This window comes from Desmodus rotundus, chromosome 9 (genome assembly GCF_022682495.2).
Source record: "Desmodus rotundus isolate HL8 chromosome 9, HLdesRot8A.1, whole genome shotgun sequence".
In the NCBI taxonomy this organism is placed as follows: Eukaryota; Metazoa; Chordata; class Mammalia; order Chiroptera; family Phyllostomidae; genus Desmodus; species Desmodus rotundus.
The window spans coordinates 78,456,226-78,478,629 of NC_071395.1; the positions used below are offsets into that span (position 1 = coordinate 78,456,226).

Consider the following 22,404-nt stretch of genomic DNA (forward strand, 5'->3'; position numbering starts at 1 on the left):
GAAAGAGTGAGAGAAACATCAATGTGAGAAAGAAACATCAACTGGTTGCCTCCCAGACATGCCCTACTGGGAATCAAACCTTTTGGTTTGCAGGATGACACCCAACCGAGTCACACTGGCCATGGCCAGGCTGTGCACTTTAGAGGACCCTCTCTGACCTCCAGAATCAGGGCTCAGTATCATGTATGTAATAGTTAAAGAGCTCATGCTCAAGATTCAGACAGCTTGGGTCAGTGTCCCATCACATACTGGCTTTGTCACTCCACTTCTCTAAGCCTCACTTCCCCCATCTTTGTAAAATGGAAATAATAATAATACTTGTCCATAGAGTTATTATAGTTAAATGAGATAATTTGTGTAAACTATGTAGAGGTCCTGGCACGTTATCTGTGCTGAGAGCAGGGGCATGTATAGGATGACATGGTGTCACCATCTCTTCAATAGAGTCAACAATGCTACTGTTGTCTGTGGATACAATTAAGTTCAGCTCTGGAGGGAAGGAAGAGGGAAACGTGGGCATTCTGACCATCTTTCTTTTCTTTACCATCCTTGATTTGGCTCATGGCATGACTAAGTTGTGGCAACTTCTAAAATACATTATTTAAATTTATAAAACGGCCATTGAAAGGCTAGAAACTTACTCTTATGCATCTTTATATTTGCCACAATGCCTAGCACAGTAACTTGCAAATTGTATATAGTTAACACCTTGGCTAAAGGAATCTAAAAATGATGCTTCAGGCACACTGTACTTTTGTGTGCTAGATTTGTATTGGTCTGACTTCTGGTCCCTTTTTTTGACCAGAGGCATAGTTTTGAGACATCTTGCATAAGAGGATATAAAATGTAGCAGTGAAGTAATTGCAGGCAGAAACCAGGAGGTTGGCCTGATTTACAAAATCAACTAAATAAAAGATCTAGCTAGCTGAGTTATCTTTCTTCTATAATCTGAAGTGGGCCTGCTCGGGTGTACTTATTCCTATTTTAAAAGGTTTAGGAGAGCAAGGAAAACAGTAGATGGCAGGACTTGTAAGTTTTTTCATTAATAAAACTGTACAGACTTTTTTTTTTCAGATTACAGTGTGGATATAATTTACCCTTTGGAAGGTAATAAGCAAGACAATTTATTGAGCACTTACTATTTTCCAGGCATGCTAAATGATTTTTATTCAATTTAATATTGAATCCAAGTATCTGAGGGCAAGTACTTTTAGTATTTCTTGTTTAAAGTTGAAGAAACAGAGACATGCATAAAGTAGGTGGCCCTGCTTGTAATGACAGCCAAGTCTGCCTGACATTGTCTGCTTGAGCTCTTAACCTTATGCTGGATTGCCTTTGCCTTTGAATGGAATATTGTCATTCTGGTGCTAGGCGATGAGGGACAAATGAAAGAGTGGTTCTCAATTCGGGCTTTGCACCAAAGTAATTTGTGAACCCTTTCAAAAACAGACACTCAGATCTCACTTTTGGAAGTTTCTCATTCAGTGCATCTTGGATGAGACTCAATATCTTTGTCCTCCATAGGTGCTTCTTCGTGCAGCCAGAGTTCAGAATCATGGTTTTTAGAAATTCCCTAGGGTGGAATTACAAGATAACACTTTTGGGGACATTTGAAGACTGAATTTGGAATATTGTAAAGACACATTGTTATTTATTAGAAGTGTAGGGAAGGAGGAGGTAGCTTAAAAACAATCAGGTTTCATGTTTCAGATGGGGAGTAAGATAGTATTTATCACTGGAAACTGGATATATCACTGGGGTATTTTATAGCCAGATTAATTCTCCCTTCTTTCTATGAATTGGTCAAGTGCTGCCACTATTGCACTCAAGCAGTCTTTCTCAGCCCTAATTTGCTCTCCCAGATATCAGTTATCTCAGTGCTTGGGGTGAAGTCCTGATTCAGACAAATGTCATGGGGGAGTTGTATATTTAACAAATTCTTAATCTCAATGGAAACTATCTTCTGAGTTTCTCCTGATGCCTTTGGGTTTTTTATTATTATTATTTTATTATTATTATTACTATTATTTTATTTTGTATTCTCACAGTGTGCTTTAGCAGTAGGGAAGAGATAGTAATTCTTCTTTTCATTTTAGTTAGGAAAGTTAAGTTACAAGGCTGTGACTTGCTGAGAACTATAACCGAAATAATGGCTAACGTTTGTTGAGCATTAACCACGTACCTGGCTCTATACTAAATGTTTCTACATGTTTACATCTTTGATATGAATAGTGTTATTTATCCATGTCTTGAAGAAAACTGAGCTCTTTTAGTCTACAATTGTGTCTACTCTGTGGCAGGCACCAGGGCTAGGCAATGAGTCTCCAGTGATGAATAAATCAAACCCTGCCCTATGGGGCTTACAGTCCATTGGGGAAGATACATACTACACAAACAAATAAGCAATCAATTATAAAATGCGATAGCACTATGAAAATTACAAATGAGGAAATAATAATAAAGAATAAGACAGAATAGCCATTTAGATAAAGGATGGTCAAAAAGGACCTAGCATGGTGATGTTTTAGTTCAGAATGGTTAAGGGGTTTGCTTAGTGTCAGGTATCTTTGCTTAGTGAGTGGTGAAGTTCAAGTCTGATTCCCAAAGTTATGCTCCATGCTGCACTGTTTGTCAGATATATGCTTGGAATCTACTCCAGGCTTGCAACTGACTCTCTCTCTTGTTTGTCCAGCATTCATACCATGACACTGTACCAAATTTCCAGAAGGAGCATTATAATATTTATAAATAATAAATTTTAATAATAAGATAATTTTTCAAAAGGAATATGCCTCTTAAAATGCCTTTTGAAGGAGAGCTCTAGGAGGCAGCAAGGAAAAGGGGGAGCAAAAGGGTTGCAAGCAGTATATAATTCAGCAAATGAGAGAGACAGCCCCCAAGAAGTAGAAAGCCTCTGCTATATCCACACCAGGCTGAGCATGGATGTTCAGTGTTCCACATTAGATAAACATCTTATTTCCTGATCTTGACTTAATGAACTTGAAGGGTCTGATCCAGGAGCCAAGTGGAAGACTGCTCATGGAAGAAACTGATAAAGAAGTATTAGATGGTGGCTAGAACTTCAAGGTGCTTGCTTGGAAAGAATGTGGAGGAAGGGAAACTCTGCTCTTGGGAAGAGAAAAGAGAGAGGTGAACAGTGAAAGACAGCCTTGAATTTTTTTATTGATTGATTGATTTTTTTAGGGGAGGAGAGAGATAAAAACCATTAATTTGTTATTCCATATTTTTGCATTCAGTAGTTGATTCTTGTATGTGTTCTGACTGGGGATCAAACCTACAATCTTAGCATATCAGGATGATGCTCTAACCTACTGAGCTATCTGGCCAGGGCACAGCTTTGAATTTATTTATTTATTTACTTTTAAAAATATTGTATTTATTTATTTTTAGAGAGAGGGGAAGGGAGGGAGAAAAAGAGAGAGAGAAACACTGATGTTCTAGAGATAAATCTACCAGTTGAATCTCACTTGCCCCCAACTGAGGACCTGACCCAAACCCAGGCATGCGCCCTGACTGGGAATAGAACCAGCAACCTTTCAGTTTGCAGGCTGGCACTCAGTCCCCTGAGCCACACCAGCCAGGGTAGAGCCATGAATTTAAATGCTGCAGATGTCTTATGACTCTATTGCAATGCTTGTTTTGTCAAGTTACTCTTTTAGGATTTTCCAGTAGAGTCTCCTGAAGTGCCCTTGGCTCCAGAAGAATTTGTCCACTTACTCATTTTCCTCCCGGGAAATAACAACAATTCTTAGGGTGATCAGGTTCTGTAGAAGTGTAATGTAAGTTTTTTGACTATGGATTATGAGCCTAATTGTTGAGATTTGAATAATGCCTAGTATAAATTTCATTTTGGAAAAGATTTGTGCATATTCATATATACGTTACTTGATGATTATATTAGTGAAGATTATAAATTGGATAGATCATGGCAATCTGACAACTTAGTCAAAGGTTATAATAATATTCAAACTCTTGACTCACAAATCTAATTCTTGAAAATTTCTTCTGAAGAAATTATTTAAGAAGAAAATATATATAACTAAAATTTTAATGAATACATTTAGTAATAGGAGACGAGGAATGGCTAAGTAAACTATGGTAATGTTAACTCAGTGAAGCCATTAAAAGGAAAAATATGAAACCTATGTAGTTCTATGAGAAATTGTATATGAAACATTAAGTGAAAAAAGTAAATAAATGGAAAAATAAAGTTGCATCTCTACCTCATTCTTATGACAAAATAAATTACAGATGGATCAGAGAATTAAATTAAATGTAAAATAACTGACATTACAAGAAGGAACATATAGGCGAAACTTTTTTATAATCTTGGATTAGGGAAGACTTTTTAAAAATAAGATGCAAAATCCTGGAACCATGAAAGAAAACACTCATAAATACATAAAGTCAAAAATTTTAAATTGAAAGATCCTAAAAGTGAAGACAACATGTGAGGAAGATTTTTAACACATGACAAAGCTAATTTCTACAATACATAATATGTTCTACACATTTTTAAAAATCAGAAACACAACAGAACAATGTGCAAAAGAAATTAACAGACTTTCACAGAAGAAGGTATACAAATGGCTCTTCAACATATGAAAAAATTTAACATATAAAAATAGTTCTCATAACCAACACCTTTTTTTACCTCTTAAGTTGGCAAAGATCAAAAAAGTTTGCTATTGCATTGTGTTGGCAGGGGCATAGGGGAAGTGGTATTGCTATCTGTTTTAATATATTGTTGATGGAGTATAAATTAGGATAACCCCCATGGAGGGCAATTTGGAAATATCTATGAAAATTCTGAATGTTCATAGAATTTGCTCCAGAACTTTAATAAGTAGAAATTTATCCTCCAGAAATATTTCTACATTTGTGCAGTTTCATATATTTAAGGATAACCATTGTAACATTGCTTGTAATGGCAAAAAATGGAAGTATCCAAGATGTCCATCAAAGTGTTTCCACATCAACTAATGTGAAACTGTCTCCTACTATTAAAAGAAAATACCAGGGTGCAAAGAAGTATGTGTAGCATTTGCGTAAAACAAAATCAAAACCAAAAACAAAAAACAGGAAAAAAAATTATTTGGATTTTTAATTACACCTAGATTGTGTCTGGTAATATACATTAAAATTACAAATAGCAATTCTCTTTAGAGAGAAGAATTTGTGTTGGTATGGGGAGCAGATATGAGATGAAGACTTTATTAATGTTTAACATATTGTCCTTTTTGAGTTTTGTATCAAATGCATGTGTTACCTACTTTTAAAAAAATACTAAAACAATTTAAAAGGAAGTGGAACAAAATTTCATAGCCATCATTCATTCATTCCATAAATATTATTTTAAAAGAAGAAAATGTTAGCTTCTTTCCTTAAATGCCCACAGCCTAGAAGGAGAGATAGAAATATAGTGTGGCAGGTGCAGTCATGGAGAGGTGTATACTAGGTACAACTGTGGCATAAGAGAGTAATTCATCCTTTATTTGATATGTCAGGTTTAAAAATGAACAAAATTTACATATATACTCTGGTTACAACTACATAAAGACTATGTACAGTGTGGGCAAAAGTAGGTTTACACATATGAGTATGCAAAAGTTTATTCTTGTATTGTTATTTATTAATTATTGTATTGTTTGTGTTGCTGTAAACCTATTTTGCCCACTCTGTATATAAGCAGATAAATAACAAAAAAAATTGAAACTCACAGAAGAGACCTAAAGTAAGAGTATTCAAATGGTGAGGATATGAAGGGCTTTTAGAGTATCAAAGTTGTCTTATTCATGTTTTAGAGTCTTTTTTAAAATTTATTTTAGATTTTTTAAAAAGAAAGTTGCCCTGGCTGGTATAGCGCAGTGGATTGAGCTCGGGCCTGCAAACCAAAGGGTCGCTGGTTGATTCCCAGTCAGGGCACATGCCTGGGTCGCAGGCCAGGTGCTCTTAGCTGGGGGCATGTGAGAGACAACCACACATTGATATTTCTCTCCCTCTCTTTGTCCTTCCCTTCTCCTCTGTCTAAAAATAAATAAATAAATAATCTTAAAAAAAAATAAAGTAATCCAGGATCCTGCAGGGTCTTAGTTCTAGATTAGCATCTCTTATTTATAGTCTTAAAGTTGAGAGTATAGGAAATACTGTATTTGCCTGAAGTTAATATAGGGAATAAAGAGACTATCACACACCTGTCTTCTATTTCCCACCATTTAAGCCTGAATCTCAACATGCTAGTATGAAGAGCCTTGGAACTGATTAGTGTGCAGGTTATATTTGTAGAAGTGGTCTGTGATCTTTAGTATGTAACTGATTTTTCTCTCTCAAGGAGCTTTTTTAACACTAACAGACTCCCACCAGGGCCATATTTAGATGCCTTAAAGGGAAGCTGCAGAGTAGCCAAGACTATATTAAGTAATTCTAGCACTCAGAATTTATGGCCCTTCCTGTTATGAGCAACATATAACAAGTAAGTATCAATTAAAATCCACTGGAACATTAATCAAATGTGATGTTGCTGTCTTGTAATACTTTTAAATTCTACCCTGCAATGTTAGGTCCAGGTCCTGGGATCAGCTCTATCTCTCACTGCCATACTTTAAAAGTACCACTTCTTCATTTCCTTCTCTATTCATGGATTCCTATGGTCTCGTTCTGTGCCTCCACCTTGAACTATTTAAACTGGCTTAGTCTGGAGCAGCAACACCAGGCACAATACCAGAAGTGGAGCAGAACTGGTACATCCTCCACTGGTTATAGTCATACTTCCTTGTCTGACCCCTATCCCTGAAGGGCACAATCTTAGTTCCCATTTCTTGTGTTTATGGTTATCTTTCACTCATTCTGTCAACAAATATGCACACAGTACTTCCTATGTGCTATGTAGACACTGTGCTCATTGCTGAGGATATTGTGGCACATATAATAAACATTATTCCTCCCTTTGAAACAGGTTCTAATAAAGAAAGCTGGCATTAAACAGTTAATTATGTGGTGAATTTTAAAATTATGATTCTGAAAAGAGAAAAGTGCACCATACTATGAGAAGTATCCTGGGACCTGACCTGCTTAAGGGTTAGTGGTCAAGGGAGGGCTTTCCTGGAGAACTGTAAGGTAAGTCAAAGTCAACCAGAGAGAAGTTGAGTGGAGAGAGTGAGGAAAGAAATACTTACAGGTTCAGAAACTTACGACATGTTGAAGGACCTGAAAGAATGCCAGTGAAGTTGAACATAGAAAGTAAGGGAGGAAATAATACAAGATGATGCTGGCAAGGTCAACAAAGTCCAGATGGTTCAGAGTCTTGTAAGCTATTCGAATTAAGGGTCTTGGACTTGATTCTCCATACAATAAGAAGCCATTGAAGAGTTTTTAGCTGGGCTAAAGAGCTGGGCTCTTTATTCCAAGAGTGAACATGGTAACATTTTAAAAGATTTATCTTGCTTTACTATGGAGAATGGACTTCTGTATATATGTTTATTTATATTAGCCATAAATAGTTGGGATTTCATTTTTCTGTGATTTGATTTGGTTAACTCACTCGTTGGGGGATGGAGCTCTTAAGAAAGAGGTTGGTGGAAAGGCAGTATGGTATGGTGGTGAAGAGAGCAACTTACCTAGGATAAGTTGCTTTCCTTCTCTAAGTCTCTATTTCCTTACCCAAAGAATGAATATAACAAATAGAATAATTTCTTTGTAGGGTTGTTGTGAAGATTGAATGAGTTAATGTCTTCAAAACACTTAGATTAAGATCTGGGACATTGTAAACCTATAATAAATGTTAGCCACTGTTATAATCTAACAATCTCATGCAAAGTTTATTGCTCCTCTAAGAACTACTCATTCTTGGTGGCCCATGGATTAAGTCACACATGGACTTGTATAGATACTACCACTGAACTGTAGGAATCTAGCCTAGTCAACTGGTAGAGAAACATCAGGCATAAGATTTAATTTTACAAATGTCATTTGGAGATGGAAATGGAAGCCGAGGAATGGTTGCTTGCTTTAACCCTAGCTTTGGTTTTTCTTTGAAGCTAGCTTTTCACATATACCTGTGAGAAGGTTCTGACACTTGCCCAAAACTCAACAGAATGTAGTTGGTTGCTTGGAAACATCTGTATCTCTTTGTTTCCCACAATCCTAGGTAACTAACCTGAGTAATGATACTGCTGAGCAAAGCTTCAGGTTGATCAAGGTTTAATGGTTGATGGTATTTGAAATGTTAATAATACCTCTTCATAAACTGCTTTTTCAAAAAAGATTATTTCAGCTTCTCAAAAGATTTAAATGCCATTGATATCTTCATTCAGTGAGATGTAATTCTAGATCTGGAAACTGGGATCTTCCAATTTTAATATTTTCTAAGAAATTAGTATGCACACAGAAAATGTGTTTTCTCTTCTGCTTTAAAATTTGCCACATTACATGCTTACAGAAATTATCACTGCCTAACTTTTTTATTTTATCTTTAGCCTGCTCTCTAAAGTTATACACTTCTGCCTTTGATCCATTTTGTGGAATGAGGAGAAGGGCTAAAGATTGCCATCTTTGTATAAGAGTCCTAGTGAGTTTTGGGTAGGTGGGAATCTATTCTTAAGATTTACAGTGGATTCAGACCCTGCCCAGGAAGTCTTCATTTTGTGTGTAAATGCATCTTTTAATTTATTGATGTCTTTTTTTTAATGAGAGAGGAAGGGGGTGGAGAGAGAGAGAGAGAAAGAGAGGGAGAGAGAAACATTGATTTGTTGTTCCACTTATTTACATGCCCTGACTGGGCATTGAACCCTTGGTGTATTGGGATGGCGCTCTAACCAAAGGAACTATCTGGCCAGGGCCTAAATATGTCTTCTAGTTTGAGAACATAAGAAGGCGAAATTTTTAAAAGGAGTTTTGTTACTAAGTGCTACAAAGGAAAAAATTTCTTGTACAGTATGAGTTCACTGCAATCAAGTGTACTTACTGAATTTGTCACAGACTTCCTGTGGTAAGATGGCTTACTAATGGTGAATAATTACATTTTTAAAATAAAAGGGTGTTGTTTTTCTCTTGTTCAACATGACGGCTCTACCTGCATAGCTAAGCTGTCTTTTCTGTTACTCAGGGAAGACCCAAAAGCATCATCTAAATTGTTCTGGCTACAGAAGGGTATTAGGTGAAAGGAACTGGCCCAAAATAGGGCTTTTCCCAGTGGTTGCAGGAAGATAGAGGTTCTACCATATGTAACTAACTACCTACTTTTAAATGTTTAAGTAATGAATGCATTACATAGCATTATTACTAAAATGTAAGAGGTATGTGGTCTTATGTTGATCTAGAAAAATGTTCACATACAGATGCTGTAGCTATGTTGGTTTTTTAATGTACTCCTTTATTTTTCTTTATTGTTTTGTGTTTGCTCTGCCCAGCTTCAAAAAACCATACTGTGGAAGGTATCAAGTCACAGTGTGTATTACCTGGAACTGCATGGGAACTGAGCATTTTATTCCTGTAGAAATTTGTTTACCTAAATTTTAGAAGAATGACAACATGGGCTAAGCAAGTTTTTTTTATTGCTGTTGACTATTACTTAAAATGGGAAAAGGAACTTAATCCTTGCACTTCTTTATCAGCCACTTAGTATGTGCCGCACACTGTTCTAGTTGCTTGAGATGTATCTGTGAACAAAACCAAAAAGCACTGCCATGTAAAGCTTATAGTTTGATGCTTGTTACCTTCTGCCTCTGCCAAGAGAAGTGCTGGGTTCAAATCCTAGCATGTCTGTATGTTGTCTGTGACCATAGGAAGTGATTTCCTCCCCCGCTTTGACCTTCATATTTGTAATAGTAAGCCTAGTAATCATGTTGTCATGTTGTCATTCATTTGGGTATCTCAAAAATCATCCATTGCATTGGCTCTACAAGAAGAAATGTTCTTGTCAATAGCTTGGGTTTGTACTCAGAGGAGCCTTATGCAAAATAACTTAAAGAAATTTTGTTACAGGATTTACCTGTATATGTTCCCTGGTGTGTTTTTGCAACTTATCTGGCTTAACATCAGCAACAATTTGTAGCACAAAAGCCAAGACCACATGAGTTTATGTAGCTACTATTTTTCTGGTATGGTCTGCCTTTTGGGGGGAGCTCTATTCCATGTGATTCTGGTGGGGCTGACAATCACTTGGCCCTGCTTTTCTACCACTGGGATGATCATATGTCCACAGATCCATGTCTGTGTTTATTGCAGCCCATCTGACTGATACATGTATGAAATACATTTTCCTATATTAAAATATTCTAAATATTTCAGGTGAAAACATTTTAGTATACCATCTAAAAATGCTAATCTCCACAGAATGAGATTATTAAAATATTTAATGCATGTGGTTGTTCTAGTTCAGTATTAAGCTATAGGCTGGGAGTAAACAGCAGTATTTCCTGGTTCCAGACAGGAAGTAAACCTGCTTTTAGGGCTGTAATCTCTGACCAAATTATAGTTGCTTGTTTCATATTATGTGGCAGGACAAAGTCTATAATGACAGGTGTTTATAACTCAGACACCGTGTAAACACTCTAGCCTTGCCATGACACTTTCTCTTATGTGGCCAGGACAAAGTGGCATCTCCCTAACCAGGCCTGGCTATCTGAAAATAGAGAAACCAGATGGGTAGGAGGAAATGGTTCAAGGACTGGTTGAATAAAAGTCTGATTTGCAGCCATGTAGTGTCAGTATGGAGGCCTTGAAATTAACAGAGCCTTTGGGAGATAACCATCAAGGAAGGTGCCTGCAGTCTGCAAAGCACTGTGATCATGAACATCCTCTTTGAGCCATGCGTGTTTGAGGCAATGCCATTTGTTCACGCCACATAAAACATCCTCTCTTCTCCTCCCCCAACCTCCGTTCTTGGACTTGAAAGGCAGATGTATAAAATCTCTTCACTGAAATTTTAGGAAACATTTTGCTTTAAACACACACACACACACACACACAGATTGAGATCTTTAATATCTGTGTTGGACTCCCCAGCTTATGTGAGGTGCATCATAATCTCATGGGCAAAGCACATTGGGATACTTTAACTTTTCTACCTGTAAAATGGAAATAAAAATATTTTCCCTCTCTTACCTCTCTTTGTGCACATGGGAAAAAGTGGTATATAATGTACTTTGTCAGTGCTCTTATTTGAGGGTAATAGAAACTGGCTTAAGTAGGAAAATAAAGATCATTTGCTGTTTTTGAAATAAAGGTTATTTGTTATTTCATGTACCATCCCATCAAAGCCTGCCATCCGCTTGCCAGCAGTTGGCTTAAGCATGAGCATGTGATTCAGTTCAGAACAGTGAGATGAGGAGGAAGCTGGGGGTCTGGATGCAGGCGGCTTCTGGGACATTTTTCCTTTCACTTAAGAGACATAGGGGATGAGCTGTTTACTTACTTCAGCTGACTGTTGTTGGATGTAAATTTAATGAACCTTGAATGTGGCTGTTGTCATGGGACATATTAAGCCTGAGAGCATTGCTGACATAATCAGGACGGCAGAGCAGAGACATGGGGAAAACTGCATTCTTGATGAAGTTCAGCTACTGAATTAATCAAAATGATACTTTTTCTTATTGTTTAAGCCACCTTTTTTTGGTGGATTAGTTTTATTGCTTGAGACTGAAACACATCCTGAATACTATGTAGAGACATTCTGAGTTTCTTAGACAGACAAGAACCTCATGGAAGGCTGCATAGTTCCACTGGACATAGTTGAAGCTCAGTAAATATTTGTTAGATAAATGTGGTTGTCTCTATTTATTTATAACTGAAGCACTTAAAAATAAAACACCTTTCTTTCCCTTCTCTAACAATTCAATACAAAAGTCATTGGATGGGACTAAGCATGATAAGTGTCTTTGAGTAGGCACCAAGCACTAACCAGAACAGCCAGAATATCAAACTGTATGGAAGTCCGACAACCAAACAATTAAAGAAGAAACAACCAGACTGGTGGGAGGGATAGAGACAGGCAGCCATGGCAGAGAGGAGGCACGGCAAGGCAACAGATCTGCCAGGCGCTGTGGCAGCTGGTAGACCAGGTGGTTCCACATTCACATGTGAATAAGCCTGGAGGAACAACTGGGGAGCTAAACAGACAACACTAGCCAGGGTTCCAGCATGGGAAACTAAAGCCTCAAAACCTCTGGCTGTAAAGACCTATGGGGGTTGAGGCAGTGGGAGAAACTCCCAGCCTCATAGGAGACTGCATTTCAGAGACCCACAGGGTCCTAGAATGTACACAAACCCACCCACCCAGGAATCAGCACCAGAAGGGCCCAATTTGCTTGTGGGTAGCGGGGGAAGTGACTGAAAACCGGTGGAGAGCTGAGCAAGGGTCATTGGTCCCTCTCTAACTCCTCCCACACATACAGCACCACAACACAGCAAAGTGGGTTGCCCCACCCTGGTGAATACCTAAGGCTCTGGTCCTTACAGCACAACACATGCACCAAGACAAAGAAATATGACCCAAATGGAAGAACAGATCAAAACTCTAAAAAATAACTAAGCAATGAGGAGATCAGCAACCCATCAGATGCAGAGTTCAAAACACTGGTAATCAGGATGCTCACAGAAATGGTTGAATATAGTCACAAATTAGAGGAAAAAATGAAGGCTATGAAAAGTGAAATAAAGGAAAATATACAGGGAGTCAACAGTGACGGGAAGGAAACCAGGACTCAAATCAATCGTTTGGAGCAAAAGAAAGAAAGAAGCATTCAACCAGAAAAGAATGAAGAAACAAGAATTCAAAAAAATGAGGAGAGGCTTAGGAACCTCTGGAACAACTTTAAAACTTCCAACATCCGAATCATAGGGGTGCCAGAAGGAGAAGAGGATGGGCAATAAATTGATAACCTATTTGAAAAAATAATGGAGAACTTTCCCAATTTGGTGAAGGAAATAGACTTCCAGGAAGTCCAGAAGCACAGAGTCTCAAAGAAATTGGACCCAAGGAGGAATGCACCAAGGCACTTCATAATTACATTACCAAAGATTAAAGATAAGGAGAGAATCTTAAAAGCAGTGAGAGAAAAGGAGAGAGTTACCTACAAAGGAGTTCCCATAAGACTATCAGCTGATTTCTCAAAAGAAACCTTGCAGGCAAGAAGGGGCTGGAAAGAAGTATTCAAAGTCATGAAAGGCAAGGACCTACAACCTAGATTACTCTATCCAGCAAAGCTATCATTTAGAATGGAAGGGCAGTTAAAGTGCTTCCCAGATAAGGTCAAGTTAAAAAAAGTTCATCATCACCAATTCCTTATTATATGAAATGTTAAAAGGACTTATCTAAGAAAAAGAAGATCAAAGCTGTGAACAGTAAAATGAAAACAACCTCACAACTATCAACAACTGAACCTAAAAAACAAAAACAAAAACAAACTAGGCAAAGAACTAGAACAGGAACAGAATCACAAAAATGGAGATCATGGAGGGTTATCAGTAGGAAGGGGGAGGGAGGAGAATGGGGCAAAAGTTACAGGGAATAAGAAGCATATTTTGTAGGTACAAAATAGACAGGGTGGCATTAAGAATAGTAGAGGAAATGGAGAAGCCAAAGGACTTAATATGCATGACCCATGGACATGAACTAAGGGAGGGACAGGGCAATGCTGGTGGGAGGGGTGGTGCAGAGTGGAGTGGGATAAAGGGGAGAAAAAAATGGGACAACTATAATAGCATAACCAATAAAATATACTTAAAAAAGTTGTTCAGAAAAGAGTACAGTAGAGAGGTTTTCTTAATAGATGCTCATCTTTCTTCTTGGAAGTTAATTGTCTATTTGATAATTAAAGTTTAGTTCATTGTCTTAATCCCATCATGAAAATGTTATATATAAATTATGTTGTAATGTTACAGAACAGACCCATGGTGGGGATGAGATACTATTACCAAATGGACCCCACTTTCTCGTGGGGTCCCCCTGTACTAGGTTCGCCTTGCCCACCACCAGGGAATTATAGTTCTCAATATCAGAGATTGGTGAAAAGGAATTATTTATTCAAAAGTTATACAGACTTAAAAGTAATAACTTAATGTCTTCATTAAAATCCCAAGGTCCCTTAAAACACCCACAAACACACAGAGTCCTTCTTTCCCCCCTTTTCCCAGCCTGGGGTACCATATCTCAGGAAAAGAAATAGAAGTTCATGCCTCAGGTAGCCCCCAGTGCTTCCCAGTAATCCCTACTGGGCTGGTAGCCCCCACCCCCACCCCACTTTCCCAGCACCATCAGCTGTGTGGCCAGGATCTCCAGTTTTCAATCCAAACCTGCGTGGCACCTTCTCCTGGCCCACCAACCAACAAGAGTCCTTTCCTTCCTGCAACGTCTCTCCTGCTTTCTTTCAAACTGCTAAGAGAGAGCTCTATATCGCAGCTACATCTTGCTTTCTGGCTTCCTAAGCTGCATGGAAGGGGAGCCCCAAAACTGCTTGGCTCCAAACCTTACCAAAGGTACATGATTCTCCCCTCTCTCGCCAAAGCGGCATGGTTATCCCTTCCATGGCTGCCGCCACTGGGTTTAAAATCCCAAAGCCAATCTTCCTCTGCATCCCCATTTCTGACTCCTCCTACAATCGACTACACCTGCCAGCATTCCTGTATTTTTCCAGCTTTTCTGGGCTCTCATAGTAAGTTCAGCAGACGTTGTCCTGAGGCATGGAGCCAATCATCTCCAAGTTCTTACACAGGTGCTGTAACCAGGGAGATTTGCCTCCCAGTTATGTCATGGGTGGGAGACACTCCCATCTCCCTTGCTCAAAGCATAGCCACAGCTATTTAAAATATCCATGAAACCAGTTAAAAGTTATAGATAGGTTAATGGCCATGCCTCGGGTTATTTGCAAAACAGTTGCTATGCAGAACAACTCTCAATGGCCCTGCTCCATGTATCCCATCCCCCAGTTCATACTTGTGGGGGTGAGGACATCCTATATTTTTTATATATCCTTGGACTCCCTGAGTTCTGTACCCCATTGCAAATTCCTCTTTGGGGGGGGGCCCTGGCTGCACCCTGTTACAGTAATGAATCAGTATTGGACAATGTAGGCTGCCTAATTAAGACATAAAGTTTTAACTAAACAACATATCCAAACTGTGATTGTGCATCATTCATTTGTGGACTTCCTAAAAGAAGTATGCTCATGCCCTACTAACTCAGAATCTTTGTTAATGTGGCTAACAGATAAAAAATCATCTGTTCCTAGTATAACTCAAAAACACAAACATGCCAAATTGTAAGAGCAACTGAGCTGAAATAGTCTTGCTTCATAACAAGTTTAAAAGTGTTATAAATTGCTATGAAATGAAATTTGAATCTTTAAAATTGCTACATTGTCACTGAGTAGTATTAAACTTTGGAAGTGTTATTTTACTGATTGATGTTATATAAAATTCTCAAGGAAAGTAGCCTATTTGCTTGTGGGGTGAGGTAACAGTGGATAAGCAATTTTTTGAATAAGAATTTAGCTATAAGGGATATCTTATAATATTACCCAAATAGTTTAAGGAAATTCCCTTCTATTCCTAGATTGCTGAGAATTCAAAAAAAAAAAAAAACAAATAAGAAAAAGAAAAAAGAAAAGAAAATCATAAGGAAGACAAAATTCATTTAGTGTTTATTGGGGGGGGGAAATTCATACATTGGTGGGCCAGCACAGCTCAAACCGTTGTTGTTCAAGGGTCAACTGTATAATTCAAGGAAGAAAATAAGTGAGAGAAGAAAGAGCAGGACATTAGAAAAGTAGAGCTCATCCCAGTTGAGGGAGATTAGAGACTTTAGGATTTTGCGTGATTTTTCCCCCTAAAAAGCAGGAACCAAGTCCTTGATAGAGGGTCAAAGCAAACTATGGTTTTGACCGAGGCATTTTCCTAGGACGTGGTAATAAAATGGTTTTCAATTCTGAATGGACTCTTTCAGATGCTTGTAGATTTATAGGAGGAGAAAAATGGAAGTGTCTGAAGTCCTCATGGTTGATGGTTCCCTCAAGTAGCAGAGGTAGAAATTGCTGCACAGTTCAAGGACCCCTGGGAAGAGAAAGGCGCCAAGGGGCTGAGTTCAATCTAATCTGAATTTCATATGTATTGAAATCTTTTCTTATTTTTCTAGCTAGTTTTCCAAAAAGCCTCTTTATAATTTAAAACCTAAAGTCTACATCAATGGCCACTGGTTGAAGTAGTCTTCCAGGGCAGCACTCATATCAGAATTTCAATGGAAATGTTTTATTTAAATTTGTTTTATTCAGTAAACCAACGATGAGGAATGAAAGGAAGCCTTGGGGAATACTTCTAGAAAAGCGTTGGGGGGTTTACTGCACACAGCATAATAGCTGGGATCTGGGGCATGCTGTCAATGTATATACATGTTAACACCAGTAGTACTATTTTATTTCTCAACTATTTGTAGTTGCAGTTTTACTTTTGCTTATGGAATTATTTGACTTCTTTCTTTATCAGACTGAAGCAGGAACTAAATCTGTGTTATTCCTGACACCTAGCACAGTGCCTGAAGACTGGAGTGACTTAAGAGATATTTCTAGAATAATGGCCATGTCATCCTGAAGGATCAGGTCACATCTTTGTGTGATGGATTCATTTTGAAGAATCTGAGTGCTGAGTCATAAACAGATTTGGCTTTTCTTAAAGTTTTCTGAAGTGAAGTATGGAACAAAAGTTGAATATTTATAACTTGTGCTATACCCTTTAGTTACATTTATTTTGCCTTACATTATTCACAGCATTATATTGTCATTGGTCTTTATTTTAATCAATATGAGGGCGAGAACTATGTCTTTTGAATTAGTTTGCCCATACCTCCAGTATGAAAATATGAGACCTAGTTTGTGTAAAGTAGAATGGCTTAAAAAGTGGTTTTGTTTTGTTTCACTAGAGAAATGTTTTTAATATTTCTTAGATTTTACTTATGTGAAACTATTTTAAACTCTTCACTTATATAGGCCAAAGAAAAAGTATTTATGATCCCAGCACTGATTTAAATTACCTATGCAATGTAGTTGCTCTAAAGTCTGGGGACCAGATCCGAATATATTACATAGCTTTCATAATTGTCCCAGGTAACTCTCTAGCTTACTTCCCATTTGGATTGTGCATACTTAGCATTGTTTATCAGGCAAGTTATGCAGGAAATTAGGCAAGTAATAAATATTTCCTGGTAGTTGCTCAAAGGTGTTTGCTAACCAGGATGTTGTCTGGGGAGTACCTTTTTACATCTGCCTTTGCTTCTAGAAATTGCAATTTTAATGAATTGATGGTTCTTTCAATTTATGCACAGATATGTCCGTATTGGGATTTTAATAGCTTCTCAAGCAGAAATACTTAACTACTGACAATAAGAATTGATGTTTTTAAAGTTAAGCTTATTTATATAAGAGCCTATAAATCAGGTATACCCATCTTGTCTTTTATTGTTTACCTTTTTTTCTCCCTTTTCCTCCCCAGTTTTGTTCATTAATCTTGATTGTCAGAATTCTAATGAGCATAAGCATTATTGATGAAGTATATTCTGAACTCCCTAAAGACGGCTGAAGAAAAGGATTGCATTGAAAAGTTGGTTATAACAGTTTCTTCTGTCCTAGACTGTTAATTAGTGGGGGGTGGCAGAAAGAGATGCATCAGTATTTTTTCAGATTGTAGAGCATAAATATTTTCTAAAGTTATCTCAAGTTATAAAATTCAAAGAAAACCCAGGGAAGAACTTCTTAAGATTTGCGTAAATATAAGGGAAAGGTAGATAGGAGCCTTACACAAGTAAAAGTGAGGCTGGAGGGGAAAATGGGGAGACATTATGGAAATAGTTAATGAAAAACAATGGATACTTAAATGAGTGAGTGAGTAGCTGAGGAGCTTCTGAGGTGGACTGGATAGTCAATAAATTGACAATACATGATGCTTATGTCCAACATATTGGAGGGGAAATTCAGATGACTGAGTGCTTCTTTCTCATAAGATTTTACCTTTCTCATAAACAGTATTTTGTATTCATGCAGTTCTAGTTAGACTTATATTAGTGGGGGAGGTGCTGTCATGTTATATTAGAGTTGGTGGAATTTCCAGATTAATGGGGACTATGAGTGCAATTAAAATCTTCCTGCCTTAAATTGCCAATTAATTTGTTCATCTGTCATTTATTTCCATTAATAAAATAGAGTATTTTAACTGTGGGAGACTATTAATAATTGGTCTGTTTATGGTGTTCAGTGAGTTAGCAGGGATCACTAGCTAGGCGTGACTTATATTAGGAATTAGATCACATTCCAATTTATAACTTCATATTTTTTCCTTCATTTCAGTATCTATGTTGCACTTCAAGTAAGCTTGGAGGTTTTGGGTTTGTCTGTCTGTCTGTTTGTTTGTTTGAAGTGCTGAATCAACTTTTTTAGCAGTTGTTCTCCAGTCTTTTGTTTATGGAAGCCAAATAAAGTTAAGCAACATGCCTATGTTTTTAGAGGCAATAAAGAAATTAGACCGAATCATAAGCATTTGATCTTCTTTTCATGTGTGTTAACCTATTATACCTCCCAGAATTTAACTTGTATCTTAACTGCTCAGTATTAGACACAGGCTTAACTTCAGAGTTACATATAGCAGCCCTCTGCAGTGCTCTTCAGATCTTTCCCCCAGAAGGGTCTTTACCGGCAGAGGAGAGTAAATAGGGAATCCCTGGCAGCCTGGGTGTATAGAGTTTAAAGGGGCCTCTTACAAAGCTGAAATTTGTTTGAATTCTTATGGTTTACTTTAAGTTTCATGCAAATGATTATATATCTGTATTCCTGTTACAAAATACTACTTTCTATCAGGTAAAATTGATGCTCTGGGAATATACTTTATATTCATCCTCTGGTTTCAATAATTTTTACCACACTGAGGCATGATCTTGAGGTACTTGTAGCCCAGTGTAAAAAGCACAGCTCCAGAGAAAAAGAACATTGAATAGGATAGAAAAAGTCGTGAGCCTGAGCGGAGTTCACATGACTATAGCAGGAGTTTAGGAGCTGCTGTTCAAAGAGCGGGGGAAAGGGAGTGTGTCATTTATTCGGGTAGCCATCTGCCAGCAGAGGCTTTTACTTGTTGGTGATCTTACAACTTACTAATTATGTCTCTTTTAAAACACTGGTCAGATAATGTGTGTAATATTCTACCTAATGTCTCAGAAGACATTAATTAAGAAAGAAAAAGAACAGAAATTTGTATATTTCTCCCATGCCCCTACTCCATATTTTAAATGTTTTTTTCTGGTTATAGTACATGATCATTGTAATCATTATATTCTGATCATGATCTTATTTTAAATAGACAATATAAACTAATGGATTAATACAATTTTCTTATGTAGCAGTTTTTTCATTTACTCAGTTTTCCTGTTTTTCTACATTAAGGTGGCTTACAACTTGTTTGCTATGATGAATAGTCTGCAGTTGGGATCCTTGTACATAAATCTCTGGAGAGATCTTTGATCTTGTTGTACTAGAATGTATTTCTAGACATAAAATTATAAAGTCAAAAATCTGACCCAATTTTAAAGCCCTTGATACAGATTACCAGAATGATTGCTCATTCTGTGGCCTGTTGGCAGTCAGTATTGCACATTATTGTTTGTTTTATCTTAAATAATTTAATAGGGAAAATATGGTACAGCATCTGTATTTGAATTTTTATTTTTTAAATTTCAAGTTAACCATATTTTTACTTCCTTTTCAGCCCATTTCTATCTCTTGTCCATGTGTCCTTTATAGTTGTTCCTGAAAACCCTTTCCCCCACTTACCCCTCCCCCCTCCCCTCTGGTTATTGTCAGATTGTTCTTATTTCAATGTCTCTGGTTATATTTTGTTTGCTTATTTGATTTTGTTGATTAGGTTCCACTTAAAGGTGAGATCATATGGTATTTGTCCCTCACCACCTGGCTTATTTCACTTAACATAATGCTCTCCAGTTCCATCCATGGAAGATGCTGTCACAAAGGGTAGGAGCTCCTTCTTTCTTTCTGCTGCATAGTATTCCATTGTGTAAATGTACCATAGTTTTTGATCCATTCATTTACTGATGGACATTTAGGTTGCTTCCAGCTCTTGGCTATTGTAAATTGTGCTGCTATGAACATTGGGGTGCATAGGTTCTTTTGGATTGGTATTTCAGGGTTCTTAGGAAATAATCCCAGCAGTGGAATTGCCGGGTCAAAAGGCAGTTCCATTGTTAGTTTTCTTAGGAAATTCCATACTGTTTTTCATAGTGGTTGCACCAGTCTGCATTCCCACCGACAGTGCACTAGGGTTCCCTTTTCTCTACATCCTCTCCAACACTTGTTGTTTGTTGATTTGTTTATGATGACCATTCTCAACAGTGTGAAGTGGTATGTCATTGTGGTTTTAATTTGCATCTCTCTGATGGCTAGTGACGCTGAGCATCTTTTCATATGTCTCTGCGCTCTCTGTATGTCCTCCTTGGAGAAATGTCTGTTCAGGTCTTTTGCCCATTTTTTAATTGTTTTTTTTGTCTTCCTGGAGTGGAGTTGTGTGAGTTCTTTATGTATTTTGGAGATCAAACCTTGTATAAGGTATCATTGACAAATATGTTTTCCCGTACAGTTGGTTCTCTTTTCACTTTAATGCTGTTTTCTTTTATTTTTTTTTGCATTCTTTGTTGTTTTTATTTTATGAAAAAGGTACTTTCAAATCTGTTAGACGAATACAAAGTCTTAGTGAAGGAGGCCTTGTGGCCTCATTAGAAGAACATGGCTACACTCTTCTGACCTTAAAATTTCAGAAAGGGCACTTCAAATGGCTTTGTGTTTGCATGTTTCAGCGCCAGAGCATAGGGATAGACCCTAGCATCCACTGTCAGATGTTCTTCAGCTACCAGGGCTTCAAGTCTCTTCATCAGGTCATTCTTTGGTAAGAAAATTACTTCCACAAATTCTTCATCTTCTGGCTTTGGCTTAGGTCTCACATTTTCAGCCTCATCTACATTAATAGTTACTGTCACTGTGTGTGTGCTACAGCTTGACAAACCTGGATCCATTGAAACAGCTGGAGAACATTCAGCAACATCACCTTTATAGCCAGTTTCTTCCTCCAGCTCTCGCAGAGCAGCTGCTTCTGGGCTTTCATTATCATCTATAAGACCTGCAGGGAATTCTAAGCAGTAGCATCCCATCGGTGGTTGGAACTGTTTCACCAGAACAATGCATTCATAATGAAGAGTTCTTTGCAGCACTGGGATAATCGTTACACCATCAGCCGAATGTCCTTATCTTGTTGTATGTTTCACAGTTTCCCAAGTTCTTGTTTTACCAGTAGGATCCATGTAAGTTATTTTTTCAAACTTAACCCATTTTCCTTCTGCCATTAACTCCCCTGAAATAATAAACTGTTTGGTTTTTTGAGAAGAGTCCCCTGGTTCTTGGTTTTCCATTTTCAAGCTGATTAGTCTTTCCAGTCCTCAGGCAAGAAGTTCACACTTCCAGGGCAGTGCGCGTCCAGCTGAGAAAACAGAGGTGTGCAGTTCTCAAAGTCCCCTTCTCAATACTTCGGAAACCCATCCCCAGGACCCAAACTGTGATGTGTGTGTGTGTACACTAAAAGTACTCCCCACAATTTTCTAATGCTCTTTTCTTTAGCCATGCAGAAGCTTTATATTTTGATGAGGTCCCATTTGTTTATTCTTTCCTTTATGTCCCTTGCTCTAGGGGACATATCGGTGAAAATATTGCTGCATGGGATATCTGAGATTTTCCTGCCTATGTTTTCCTATAGGATTTTTATGGTATCCCAGTTTATATTTAAGTCTTATATCCACCTTGAATTTATTTTTGTGTGTGGTGAAGTTGGTGGTCAAGTTTCATTTTTTTACATGTAGCTGTCCCATTTCTATCTTTTTTGTGAATTGTCTGCTCCTAGCCTTTGCCCATTTTTCTGTTGGGGTGGTTGCCCTTTTCTTACTGATTTGTTGGAATTCTTTGTTTATTGAGACAATCCATGTTTTATGTATGGTAAAAATACTTTCCTTAGTTTATCATTGGACTTTAATTTTTTAATATTTCCCTCCCTCTCTGCATATACACTTTTATTTTTTGATATATGCATGACTGCATACTGAAAAACATATTCAATCATGTGAAGATACTAAAAAGTAAATAGATGAATTGTATGGTATGTGAATTATATCTCAATAAAGATGTTTAACAACAACAAATAAGAACACATACTATATGCAGATAGATGAATATAAAGACAAAACACCGTCCCTGTCTTCAAAGCTTACGATTTAGTGGATCTTTCTATACTCTTTTCTACAAGTTAGAGATATTACTGCTCCCTCTCTGACTACAGTTATGTTAGATATATGTA

The 22,404-nt window shown here is 37.5% G+C and overlaps 1 protein-coding gene and 1 pseudogene across 3 annotated transcripts in view; one reads left to right on the top strand and one right to left on the bottom strand.

The window, feature by feature from the left end:
• The window catches only part of SSH2 (slingshot protein phosphatase 2), a 233,294-nt gene that overhangs the window by 63,347 nt on the left and 147,543 nt on the right, over positions 1-22,404 (top strand). The window lies entirely within an intron of this gene.
• LOC112308868 (ADP-sugar pyrophosphatase pseudogene) lies at positions 20,675-21,505 on the bottom strand (annotated as a pseudogene).